The sequence below is a fragment of the Tupaia chinensis genome, unplaced genomic scaffold, assembly GCF_000334495.1.
Source record: "Tupaia chinensis unplaced genomic scaffold, TupChi_1.0 Scaffold143636_1, whole genome shotgun sequence".
In the NCBI taxonomy this organism is placed as follows: Eukaryota; Metazoa; Chordata; class Mammalia; order Scandentia; family Tupaiidae; genus Tupaia; species Tupaia belangeri.
The window spans coordinates 551058-551399 of record NW_006203484.1 but is presented as its reverse complement, the minus strand read 5'-3'; positions in this window follow the sequence as shown (position 1 = coordinate 551399).

The following is a 342-nucleotide window of genomic DNA, read 5'->3' as shown; positions in this document are numbered from 1 at the left end:
CCCCCCCGCCGCCCCCCTCGCCAGCCCGCCGCCCTCACCACGTTCACAACTGCTGCGACTCCTCAGGCCCGCATGGACACCGCCGGAAACGGAAGCTTGCCACGAGCAAAGCTGGCCACCAGCCGTAGGAAAACAAGAGAGCAAAGAAACAGCCCGGCGGCAGGAGGCTTTCCGGAAGTAAGAGGAAGGAAGGCTTGTGATTGGCTGAGTGCAGCGCAGGCGCGGTCAGCGCGGCGCACTTCCTCGGAGCCATGGCGGCTCGCGCCCTTGCAGTCTCTCAGCGTAGGGGTGTAGCCGCGGCCGGCTGCACCTCCCTAGGTCAGCGCCTTCCCGGAATCCACG